Below are 11,752 nucleotides of genomic sequence, written 5' to 3'. Positions count from 1 at the left end.
TGTCATTACTATGTTGCAAAAGAAATTTAGGAAAGTTTTCTGATCCGCTCTGTTCATGATGTCATTGGGGCATAGTAATGAACAATAATAAATGTCGAGAACATATTGAACAGAGTAATTTCAGCCAAGCCAACGCAAGAGAGAAACATGAGTGCTTTAAGAATGTTGGAAATTCCTTTGTCTAGCATGAAGTACATGAGAATATGTGGTATGAGGTTTTCTTCCATTGCTGAGAATCTGGGCTCGACTGTCCTGTCCTCTGGGTAATATGAGCCCGATGTACGCAAATATCAAAAAAATGTAGCTAGCGACAATACAAAAGGTAATGATCTTATAATTAATAATGTAGTGGGAACTAAGCACATCGCTGTTTGGAGTATTCTAAAGTTAGTGTGACTTCCTATGGGCTTCAATTACGATCGACGACTACACATATACTAATTAATCGAATAGCAGCGAGAATTTCGAATGAAACTAAGCAACTATCTCAGACACTTTTGATGAGTCTGTATATCGAAAACAATTCATTTCAATCGTAAATCTCCTCTATAAAGGGGTTTGTGGCCCTCATAAGGGCCGATTTGTATGAGATATAGGTCTTACATTTATGCCTTCTTCTCAGTTTTCTTGGGCAGAAGTACAGCTTGAATGTTGGGCAAAACACCACCCTGAGCGATTGTAACTCCAGACAACAACTTGTTTAATTCCTCGTCGTTACGGATAGCTAACTGCAGATGACGTGGAATAATCCTAGTCTTCTTGTTGTCACGAGCAGCGTTGCCTGCCAACTCAAGAACTTCAGCTGCCAGGTATTCCATGACTGCAGCCAAATACACGGGAGCGCCAGCACCAACTCGTTCGGCATAGTTACCCTTTCGCAAAAGACGATGGATTCTGCCTACTGGGAATTGAAGGCCAGCCCTGCTGGAGCGGGACTTGCTCTTTCCCTTGACTTTTCCACCTTTGCCGCGACCAGACATTGTTCAATATTCTTTCGTAATAAGATGAGAGGAAAAATTGCGGCCTCCCATGAATCAAGTCAGTTTTGTTACTACTTCAAGCGTGCACCCGAGTGCATCAAATGAAAAGCAAGGCAGTTGGCGCGAATTGAAACACGTACTGTAATTTAAATGAAGTCGATAAATCGGCGGACACATCTAATTTTGCTGAACGAGTGAGTCATCATGCCACCAAAAACTAGCGGAAAGGCTGCAAAGAAGGCTGGTAAAGCCCAAAAGAATATCTCCAAGGGAGATAAGAAGAAGAAGAGGAGGAGGAAGGAGAGCTATGCCATTTACATCTACAAAGTTTTGAAGCAAGTGCATCCTGACACTGGCATATCTAGCAAAGCTATGAGTATCATGAACAGCTTTGTTAATGACATCTTCGAGCGTATTGCTGCTGAAGCTTCTCGTTTGGCCCATTACAATAAGCGGTCAACTATCACCAGCCGGGAAATCCAAACAGCTGTGCGCCTTCTTTTGCCTGGTGAACTTGCCAAGCACGCTGTAAGTGAGGGTACGAAGGCTGTTACCAAGTACACAAGCTCTAAGTAAAAATCTTCTTCAAGATTTTTCATTTCAAACGGTCCTTGTCAGGACCAACACATTATTCGAAAGAGTTAAATCACGAAATTTGCTTCATTCTGTTATGTAGAAACACGTTGAAATCCAATTTCTATATGCTGTTAGTAAAAAAGTAAAGCACATAGCGGAGATGTGTCGTGCTTGTATACGAAAGGCATTTACTCGCCGGAGATCTACACTTAGTCATAATAATTTACTTTTAAAAAGTGGTAATACATTCCGTGTTAAGTATAGTAGTAGGTGCACACGGATCGGAAATCAGGTTATTTTAATGTGCCGTGCAAATAAACAGGCTGTTAGTGTAAGAAATAGTGGGTATAACGCTTAGAATATCGATTAATCGCTATGAAATAATGTTGATAAATTATCTCTTGAAAGTACTATAAAATTAATGTTTCTAGTATTTTCGTACTTGAAGGATAATGAAATTTGAAAAAGAGATGCCAACAGCACCTGGTGTTCCCAGGCGGTCACCCATCCAAGTACTGACCAGGCCCGATGCTGCTTGACTTCGGTGATCGGACGAGAACCGGTATATTCAGCATGGTATGGCCGTTGGCGAATGCATATGGCTTCGAGTGAGTTATTGTAGCTACGTAGGTTTGTCGGTGAATACTCAAAAAGACCAGCGCGTGGAAAGCGTTGCTAATTGTTTTAAGTAATGCATGATTACGAAATTATCGTGGTGAACGATGTGAGAATATTCGTCTTTGTGAAAAACAAAATTAGAAAAAGTATACCAACAGCACCTGGTGTTCCCAGGCGGTCACCCATCCAAGTACTGACCAGGCCCGATGCTGCTTGACTTCGGTGATCGGACGAGAACCGGTATATTCAGCATGGTATGGCCGTTGGCAACTACCTTTTCTTCAATGTCCTGTTAAGGAAGTATGTTTTAAGTAAGAATTGACATTATTAACTATAAAGGCAAGCATATTAACGTCGTTAACATTACTTGGAATATACTAATATTCGAATAAATATTTGAATGTTCGAATGATGAGTGATTCGGATGTTCATAGTGCCACTGTGTCCTATCGAGTTTACTATCACGAACCACGTATGAAATTGTATATAAATAAATAAAAATAAATCCTTTATTAAGTATTGATTACAGGAAAAAGGCAAACTTACATTCTTTAATGTACACAATGAAATGTATGAAAGATATTTTTAAGATATGTTTCACTTACCCTTTATAACGCAAGGTAGTTTTCAGTGTAGCATTCTCTTCAGCTGCGAGATAACGTAAGGCAGATGATCATTCAGTCGTGAAGCACTAAAATGTAATATACATTTTAACTATTATCGATAAGAATTATTTACTGCAGGGATGCAAATAAAGTGAGGCAAATTAGTAAATAAAAACCGATACTGTAACTGATAATATAATTAGTTGTATCTGTATTAGTTGTATATACAGTAATCGCACGATTATCCGCGGAGTTGGATGTTGGCATAATCGCGCATAATCAGCAGTATGAGCAGAAAAGGGAAATGAAATGAAATATTTAGATTTACGTCGCATACTTATACCGGTTACGCTAAAGGAGACGGTGATGATGAGTACTGAATGAAGAAAGTGGGAGGAAACGGGAGAAACCCGAGAAAACCCATGAGCACGGTCTTTATGCACGACAAAGTTCACACGGCACGAGCTGGGATTGAATCAGGGACCCCAAGCACCGGAGGCCAAAAAACGGACAAAAAGTCTTTCGTGCAACTTTCGTTTTCGGTAAAAAGTTTACACATAATTTAGAAAGAGTAGTTTTCTGGTCTTTTTATTTCACAAGTTGGTTCATGTCTATATTTTTTACATGCATAAAAAATTTTTCAACTCCCTTGCTTATTTCCTGTTAAAGACCTCTACCTCTGATTGTATTTTTTGCACATATTCTTATTGTTTTCAGACAACATTTCTAAAAGCGTAATTTATCGTCAGCAAGAAAAGAAAAGGAAAGCCTCGGATAGTGGAATGTGTACTGTATATATATATATATATATATATATATATATATATATATATACGTATTAGTATATAGTTTTATTTTATACGTCTCCTATTATTACACAATGTGCAGATATTGTCAAAGCGCAAGTAAATATGTATAACTCCCCGTTCTGCACTTAATAACTTGAAAGAAGTTCGGGGAAGGTAGTGTAACAGAAAGTGCAAACAGAAATGAGGGTTTAAAGGCATTTAATATTATTCCGTAGTAGTATGATTTTTTGTAAAAAAAAAAATATATATATATATATATATATATATATATATATATATATCTAAACATACATATTCAATGATATAGTAAGAGGTTAGCAGCACTGATAGAACTGCAGAAAGTACAAAACCGTTAATAAGAAAGAGAGAGAGATGGTGGCCGCTTTTGTGCTTTTCATTGGCTAATTCCGAATTGCGCGCGAATACGTACGAGATTTCTTTCTTTTTCCTCTTCGCAGCCCAGATGTTGCCAATTAGAAGTTTTTAGTACTACATTTGTATGAAAATGTTGCCTTTAAGAAATGTGGTTTGCATACAGAGAAAAGAGCAAAATGAATATTTACCTTAGTGGGCATGAAAAAAGACGAAACATTTTGCAAGATGGACACACGAACTTCCTTAATGCAGGCGTTCAGTACATTATTGTAAAGAAAAAAACACTAAAAAGAATTACTTCAATATCCCTAGCAACATTCAACAATTCATAGAGAAAAATCTTTATTTTGAGAACAATGGAAAACTATGTAATTGTAGATAACTACTAAATTTAATGATTAAGGAAAACGTTTAGGCCCGGCCCTTCAGAAAGAAAGTGCACAGAATATTCTCTCATGGAAGCAATTGCAAAATCAACATTTTGTTTGCAGTTATAATTAGAGGATCTATATACAGGGTGTTCGAAAAAGAATGTATCCTCTTGAAAGAAAATATTCTCTGGGCCCCTAATCCTTTATATACCGAAAGGAAGTTTGTATAGCATTTTTTCTTACCTTCGTTAGAAGAATTGAAAGTGACTACTATCGTGACACGGGAGATATTTAATCGATAGTCGAATTACTCACATACTCGAATGAACACGTCTCTTGTAAGGAGAGGAAAGGCTTCTGTGATCCGCTATCGCAGCTGTGTCATATCTGCAGAGAATGTTAGGACACAAACGTGATCTTTGAGAGCCTCGTGAAAAGAAGTCGCATAGTATCATGTGTGGAGACATCGGGGCCATCTGAAGAACGCTTCATCATTAGGACCAAGGGCGAGTTACGAAACACTCTGGGATATATTTATTAACATAACTTCTCGTCATTCTGCAAGTGTGGTGGAGCTCCATCCTATTGGAAAAGGAAACCTCGGGAGCCCTCTTCATGTGTAGGTATCGTTCACATCTGAAGCATGTGAAGATAGATTACTGTACTATCGTGTACCTAAAATCATTTTCTACGAATACGAACATGTCTACACTGAAGGCAGTGCAGCTCTTTTTCTCTTTTTTTTGGTCATGTATTGTAACGCGGGGCAATGCACACAATAACATGTAATGTTGTGTATCATCATAAAGGGCCAGGGCGATGATTGGATCTTGATGGACGTGGAGAACTGATAGGTGATGTGAGTGGTATTGTGATCTATGGTTGTATGTTTACTGATGAATGCATAAGGAGAGGTGAAGGGGTTGCCTTTTTTTTTATGTCGATCGGGAGGGAAGCGATTGGGAAACTTTTGACTTTGTTTTTCAACCGAATATATTGATTGAATAGGTCGCCGACAATTTTACGGGGCGTCACGTCGTTGCCTTTTTCATGTCGATCGCGAGCGAAGCGAGCGTTTTTTTTTTTTTTTTTTTTTTTTTTTTTTTTTTTTTTTTTACCGACAATATGTATTGAATCGGTTGCCAACACCTTTAGGGGCGCGTCACGTCCTTCTTTCTGTGCTGATCGCGAGCGAAGCGAGCGCGAAATTTTTGACTTTTTTTTTTTTTTTTTTTTTTTTTTTACCCACAATATTTATTCAATCGGTCGCCAACACTTTTAGGGGTGCGTCACGTCCTCTTTTCTCTGCTGATCGCGAGCGAAGCGAGCGCGAAATTTTGACCTTTTTTTCTCTTTTTAATTCTTTTTTTTCTTTAAGAAAAAATATTGATTTCATAGGTCGCGAACATTTTTACGGGATGCAACATCGTTTATTTGTTTTTCCAACCGTCTTTCTGTCTTGAGCCCCCGCCAAGTTAACTTTATGGTGGACAAAAACTATGTGCGGTGGGTTACCGCGGGGTTCTCCCGTTTCCTCCCACTTTCTTCATTCCACCACCATTTCAATCATTTCTCATAATCAGCGCCTCTTTTAGCCTAAGCGGCATAACGTGGGACGTAAAACAAAGATTTCCTTTAGTTGCTTTCTGTCTTGATTACGAGCGCGAAATTTTTTACTTTTTTTTTCTTTCTTTTGATATTATTCATTTAATAGGACGGCAACACCTTTACGGGCCGCCGCGTCGTCGTTTACACTTCTTCAGCCCATATTCTTTCTGCTTGTTCGTTTTCCGGCATCTTGTTATCACCGCCCGCGGCAATGCCTATGTCTTTCATCGCTTTTTGAAGCAAATCTTTAATAAATATGCACTCTCACATTTGTACTAATATGCATACCACAGTGGATAGACTGTAACTAGGAAAGCAGAAGCCTGCATATCATATTATTTAACAGTTGAAAGTGAACTGTCATTTTAAGTTTGATTTTGATCAGATGAGTGCAGTTCAACTCGTCGACAATTGTGAAGATTCTCGAGGTTAGGGACCATCCATTTTGTGCTTTGTAATGAAAATGGCTGCAGCCAAACTTCTCTGATCTGAATGAAACTTGGCATGATGATACATCTTGACCTGCTCTACAAGTTTATTTAGTATTTTCCGTTGCGCAGGCTTTTGCTTCTCCAGGTTCTCCCATGGAACTGAGAAACGTATTCAGTCGAACTTCTGCGGTAAGTCAGTATATCATCCTGAGAAGTTTGATCGAGATAGCAGAGGTTCGACTATTCGTTTTTCAATTCCATGTGATATTACAACACGGTGAACTAAATTTATATAGAAACACTTTGATTTTGTTTTGTTTTTTGCTAGCATTAAACTGAGAAAATGTTATTCAATAGACAGAGAACACCACTCAAAGAAAAGTACATCATAAGAATATATATATGGTTGCTGTGGTTCTCGGTTTAATTTGCTAGTTAAGAAACTTGCTCTAAATAAGTACATCTTACAGGTGAAAAACTAAGCCAGGCGATAGAATTAAATATAAAGTTATACACTTTTATTTTACGTTTACTAGTGTTGGGTTACTACTGTAAAATAAGTCAGTATATATGAAAGATAACTGTATTAGGTACTATTTTCCACCGGCGGTGTATTCTTGCATAGTGTACTTAATGTTTACAAGCGGGGCGCTACTAGTATGGATGCATGACAAGTGCTATTGAAACTCGAAAACTAACTGGTTTCCACTACCCTTGCTTATACGTATACCCGCGTCGCCTTCGCTCCTGTTCACTTTGGACGCACATTCTTGCTATCGCTCAGGCCCCCAGCTTTCTCCTGTTTTGGCTCCCTTAAATAGTATTCGTGCTTTTTATTGGCCACCTGGCAAAGCACTTGTAATGATTTTACACCAGTAACTCTAAAATACATGTGTATTACTTTATTTAATTCTGTCGTCTGCAGAATTTTTTTTTTTTTCGTACAAATATGCCTTTTCATGCAGAACACTGAATTTTGCCTGTAAATTTTTGAGAATATGCTGTGACGAAACTTGAGCACCGTTCTTCTTTTCTTTCTTATCACGAGTCTTCTTTAGCCTAATGAGCACAATCATCACACGATAACGACTATTCTTTTCATTTAACTTGTAAACAAGTTGAACTAATAATAATAATTGATGTACAAAGGAGAAGTGTCCTACATATTTGAGGTAAAAAATAAAATAAATATACTTCTACTTCATCCGTGTTTACAAAGTTAAATGTTATCGATTTACAAAAAATGGTCACCTATCCACACACTGACCAGGCTCGACACTGCTTGACCATACATATTAAAACATCGGTCCCACTGAATACACAAGTAGTAAGCACATTCACATAAAAATAATTAGGATTACAGTATATAAAATGCGTTAATTAAAATAGCAAATGCCTTACCTTATCACAGGCGATCCAAAGCCACTGCACATCATCTGCTACGCACACTATATTCCTCCAATATTTCACTCACTTCCTATATCACGCAACAGAAAATATTAATAAAATTCACTTAGCAACATTTTCATTTTTAATCAACAATACGTATAACAATTAAGAATAAAATTAATTGTGAGCACATTGTTATAATTAGAATACTGTTTTTATTCGTTTACAAATATGGGATTAATATAGAGCTGGCAGCAACAATATATACAACTCATCCTGTATGTATCGTAAATCCTAACTTGAGAAGACATCTCTGACGCAAACAATGAGACAAGAAATCAAATACTATATCCGACACATTTGGGGTTTATTGAACTTCAATGTTGGAAGATACCACCTTGTCGGTAGTACAAATGTAATATCCTTACAACACGCGGAACTTTTGCCAGGCATATCTAGGAATTTGGGAAGATTAATTGATATCCTTAATGTGCAATGTATGATTATGACGCATTGTTATGTACACGCAGACGGAACCAGGACAATCTATAGATGACATTTGCACTGTGTTTGGACAATTTGTTCGCAGAAAATAACCGTTTTTGTCTATGAATACTTGAGAACATGGAAGGTATGAGATATACATTTTATGCGCAAATATTATAATACAAATCATTGTTAGTTTGGTGGATGCGTGAAAGAAAGAAAAGGAGTAGATTTTTGCAGACGTCCGGATATAAAGCGAGAACTGAGAATACGCATCTATAACATCTATTTTCTTTGTGTTAATGATATCGATGAACTAAACGGGGAAACTAAAATACAACTGTTTGCAGTATAATTCGAAGTATAGTCAAGTGCAGAGGCGTACTCACGGGGTGTCCACCGGGTGCGGACTCCTCGCAAAAGTTCCTAAGTGAACATACATTTGCAGACTTTCTCATTAAATGTAGTTATTAACAGGGAAAATATTGATGTATCATCAATATAAATCTGATCTTACACTTCATCTGTACTCTGTCTGTATCATGTTTTTGTGAAAAAGTAAGTGGAATATTTATCGTGTTTTCGAATGCAGAATAATAGTATATAGACATAGTGGCTTGTAGTATTGGAACCTTGCCCCCCGAAGCTTGGATCCCTTAGAAGAAAAAAAAATGCATGCGCGCCTGGTGAAATGGTTAACGAATTCAGTTCACTCGATGAATCGACAGATAGTAATACACATTTCGACAGATCGACAGCATTCGACAGATACAGACATATGAAAGTAGCACAAGAATTAGGCGAAAGTCCGTGCGTTTCCTCAATTCACGTAGGAAACAACAGAAAATATCAACTACCATAAAATAATCCGTATATATATTTAATTTATTTGGAATAAAATAAATATAGAAACAACCTGTTCATACATAACTACGGTAAGTGCGTTAATTGCTAACGTAAGAACAAATATGAAACAAGGCACAAAATAAAAAAGAAAAATAAAGTTAAAGGGAATAAATATTTAGGCTTGATTGTCATTCGTATTAAGAAGCTGGGTAATAAAATGTTAAAATCTACAGAAAATTATGAAATTAAATCAGGATTTGAAATAAAAGTCTATACATTGGAAGTAGGCCAGGGAGTTTGCAAGGCAGATGTGTGCGACACGCGTTACTTTATAGATTCCCTTCATTGAACTATAGTAAGCAGTACGAAGATGGTACTTTGCGTATAATCACAGGAAGGATTGAAGTTAATTACCATGGTAATATAATTATTTATTGATAAGTATTTCCATGTTAAATTATGAAAATTATAAGCACAAGGAGGGTGAAAAAGTAGTGTGACCGACTTAGCAATGACTGAAACATAAAATAGAAAAGCGAATAAAAACAAATGCCTTTTGAGTTATGTGGAATAAAGTTTCTTCTAGCCAGTAAGGAAGAATAGGATCTGGTGCATTCATTGAATACCTGAAAAAAATCGTTTATCAAAATAGAAGGAAACACACTTATCGTTGTGGCAACTACGAACTTCTGTTTACCTCAGCCCGCCTCAGCAAGTGCTTTCTATCCGGTCCGCGCTCCGTAACCAAACTCAACGCTGCCTGCTAGCGAAAATTTCATTCTTCAGTATCGTTGAGTTTATTGCAGAAAGCAATGGCAGATACGGCATCAGCACCTGCAGCCCCGGCACAGGCTTCTCCTAAGAAGTCTGCAAAGCCTAAGAAACCAAAAACAACACCTTCTCATCCAAGAACATCAGAAATGGTGAACAACGCCATCAAGAATTTGAAGGAAAGGGGAGGAAGTTCACTGCAAGCTATTAAGAAATACATCTCTCAGAACTACAAAGTGGATGCCGAGAAGCTTGCTCCATTTATCAAGAAATACTTGAGAAGTGCAGTTGCTTCTGGGTCTTTGGTTCAGACCAAGGGAAAAGGTGCATCTGGATCGTTTAAGCTTAGTGCTTCATCGCTGAAGGAGAAGCCTGAAGGTGGATCTTCAACCAAGGCGAAACGATCAGCATCAAAGGAGAAGAAGCCTGCGAAAAAGCCAGCAGCTAAACGTCCCAAGAAGACTGGTGAAAAGAAAAAGGCTGCTGCTCCCAAACCTAAGAAATCACCATCTAAAGTGAAGAAGGCAAAAACTCCCAAGAAGCCAAAGGCCCCGAAGCCAAAGAAGGCTACAGCAAAACCGAAAAGTGCTAAGAAGGCTGCACCAAAGAAGAAGTAAATGTGTCAGTAAATCATCTGACATTTTAAAACGGCTCTTTTTAGAGCCATCAAATACTTTGAGAAGAGTAAAATTGTGCTTTTCCTATCATTATCACATGTTCATTCATAGCAATGTATAGTATACACGCAAGGGACTTTGAGTTTTCTTTTTAACCGAAGCACTTCTTGATGTAAGTGCTTTATAACAGAGGGGAATTGAGGGTGGGGAAAGAAAGCTTTCACGGGTGTCAAGAATGGTGTACTCGAAAAAAAATGGGGAACACATTACGTAATGTCAATTTGTGATCACTTACTTTTTCCTTGTTCCTATCTTCAAGTAGCGAAACAGTACAGAAAACGCACTTAATGCATTTGTTAGAAAAACTTTTGCAGGCTGACTGGGTTCGATTCTCGGTGGGAGCTCAAATGTTTCGCATTGCACGTTAATAAGTAGGTCCACGTTTGAAACAGCCTTGCTGCTGAAAGGGACACTAAACTAAAATCAACTCTTTTCAAGGCTGGGGTGAAAGAAATGTTCGAACTTATTACAACTCGTGAAAGTGAAGTAGACTATGTTTCAATTTAACGTCGTACTATTATGATTTTTATGATAAAGGAGACGGGTGATTACGCCTAATGAATGATGGAAATACTGGTGTAATGAGAAAGTGTTAGGAAAAGGGAACACGCTAATAACCACGGATACCGTCTTATAATTCGTAATATTGCTATAAAGAAAAATAGTAACACCAGCAGAAATGTAGGTGTACAATTGAACTGATGTTAAGTACAAACAGACACTTAAAGAAAGTTTAGTTTAACGTTTGCATTCAACAGCAGCGACCTCTGACAAAATAATATTACTTTTGCTACCTTGGAAGAAGTACATATTTCGCCTGCGAGTTCTATCAGATTAATAACGTTGAGAAGGGCAAACAGTGGTTGAATCGAAGTTAAGTTATGCAACATATGGCAAAATCGAACCCTTGACCACATAAAACGAAGATAATCAATCGGTAAACATAGGGGAAAACTAAAGAATATACTTGAAAGATAGGATGATATACGAAACGACAGGAAAACGAAGGTAGATGTATTAACTATGCAACATACGGCGTGAGAATTTAAAAAAAAAAGATAACAAGTATGGACAAGATCCTTGTTAGGATAACAGCATCTCTAAGTAGTGTATTGGTCCTAAAAAGGACCGTTTTTGAACTCAGTGCCAGAACTTCAAACTTAAGCACGTTCCCCACGGATGCGGCGAGCAAGCTGAATGTCCTTAGGCA

At 37.7% G+C, this 11,752-nt stretch overlaps 2 non-coding genes across 2 annotated transcripts; both read right to left on the bottom strand.

Annotated features, from left to right (window-relative positions):
• Positions 1-2,027: 2,027 nt before the first annotated feature.
• On the bottom strand, positions 2,028-2,146 carry LOC145677145 (5S ribosomal RNA). Its single transcript, XR_014129642.1, has one exon. It is a non-coding gene; the product is annotated as a 5S ribosomal RNA (ribosomal RNA).
• Positions 2,147-2,323: 177 nt separating this feature from the next.
• On the bottom strand, positions 2,324-2,442 carry LOC145677147 (5S ribosomal RNA). Its single transcript, XR_014129644.1, has one exon. It is a non-coding gene; the product is annotated as a 5S ribosomal RNA (ribosomal RNA).
• Between the last annotated feature and the right edge of the window lie 9,310 nt (positions 2,443-11,752).

Source organism: Thermobia domestica, unplaced genomic scaffold (genome assembly GCF_964235325.1).
Source record: "Thermobia domestica unplaced genomic scaffold, izTheDome1.hap1.1 HAP1_SCAFFOLD_660, whole genome shotgun sequence".
In the NCBI taxonomy this organism is placed as follows: Eukaryota; Metazoa; Arthropoda; class Insecta; order Zygentoma; family Lepismatidae; genus Thermobia; species Thermobia domestica.
Note: the sequence above shows the minus strand (reverse complement) of the source record. Positions and strands in the feature narration are given on the sequence as shown.